A 1,540-nucleotide genomic window follows, 5' to 3' on the forward strand; every position below is an offset into this window, starting at 1 on the left:
AAGTAATTGTTTCTAACCTTACTAAGGCTTTAAGGGTTACACTTATTAGTACTGGGTTTTTCAAAACAACATAAATACTTCTATTTAAATTTTTATAGAAACTAAAATTTTATTGACATACACCTCTTAAAAGAGGGAATTTTTCTCTCAGTTCATGTGAGTGGATAAATATTTTTTTGTTACAGTAAAACATAAGCCCAGGGAAACCTGTTCACATAAGGAAGCAGATGGGACTTTAAGGGGGTTGTTATATATTTAACAGTGGCACTCACTTCTTTGAATTCTGAGTTGTGTTAACAATCACATCATTAAAAACTATACTTAATGATGTGTTAAGTCGCTTCGGTCGTGTCTGACTCTTTGCAACCCCAAGGACTGTAGCCCTCTAGGCTCTGCTGTCGATGGGGTTTTCTAGCAAGAATACTGGACTGGGTTGCCATTTCCTCCTCCAGGAGATCTTCCCCACCCAGGGATCGAACCTGCGTCTCCTGCATTAACAGGCGGGTTCTTTGTACCACTAGCACCACTTGGGAAGGCCCATACTTAACGTTATCACCTAACAGTTCATTACAATTCTCCTTTAGTTGTGTTGAAAGCACACCATTGGAAACCATTTAAATTATAGACAGATGTTACCTAGAATCGGACCTTTCTCCATTTCAAACTGAAGACACAGATACAGCATTTAGGGCTGGATTAGCAATTGCTTTAGTACGCTAGCGGGAAGGATGAAATGGGGAGGAATAAACACTGAGAGCCACGCTGGTGTGGCTACCGCCTGCTGAGGACCGACCCTAGAACTGTGAACATTTTTACAAGGAGAGCACAAGAAAGCCGGACTGTAGCTGGGCCTGGGCCCGAGTACACATCGGTGTGTCCATGTGAAAACGCTCTGTTCGCGGCCTGCCCGTGGGGCGCTGGGGAACAACATTACGGCTTAACTGGGACGTCGGCACGAGCGGGAAATTAAAGAGGTTCCCGTTCCGGCACAGGCCAGGCAGCCAGGCCACCGAGCTCAGAGCCCTGAAATACAGCAGGTCCTCCGGTAAAGGGAGAATTTTCATTTTTACTCGACAGCGTGAAGTAGCCGCTGGGAATAGCAGCTGCAGTGGGGAAATGAAAGCAGGTCACACAAAAGGTCTCACTCTCAGACACTTGGCCTAGAACTTGGAGGCCTGCTGCCTGGCACGCCAGCCGCTTCGCCACCCACGCCCCCATTCACCCGCACTGCGCCGTTATTTCTCTGACTGATATCTTTGTCAGCCAATGATCTTTGGGATTGTGTAAGCGCCTGCCCCGCCTCCGGAGTTGGGCGGGGCAAGTAGCTGAAATGACAAACACTTAGACCAATAGCAAGGAGGTTTCAAAAGCTAAGGGCACAATAGCCAATGAGGGGAAGGAACCGTTCGAAAGGACGTGTCAGACAGCCAACGGCCAGCGGCGCTGCGGGGGTCGCGTGGCTTCCGTTCCTAGAGGGCGGGGTAGTGTCTCAAACGGAAGGTGGTTGTTGTCCGAGCCAAAGCTGGTTTGAAACTGGGGG

The sequence above is a fragment of the Dama dama genome, chromosome 5 (genome assembly GCF_033118175.1).
Source record: "Dama dama isolate Ldn47 chromosome 5, ASM3311817v1, whole genome shotgun sequence".
Classification (NCBI taxonomy): Eukaryota; Metazoa; Chordata; class Mammalia; order Artiodactyla; family Cervidae; genus Dama; species Dama dama.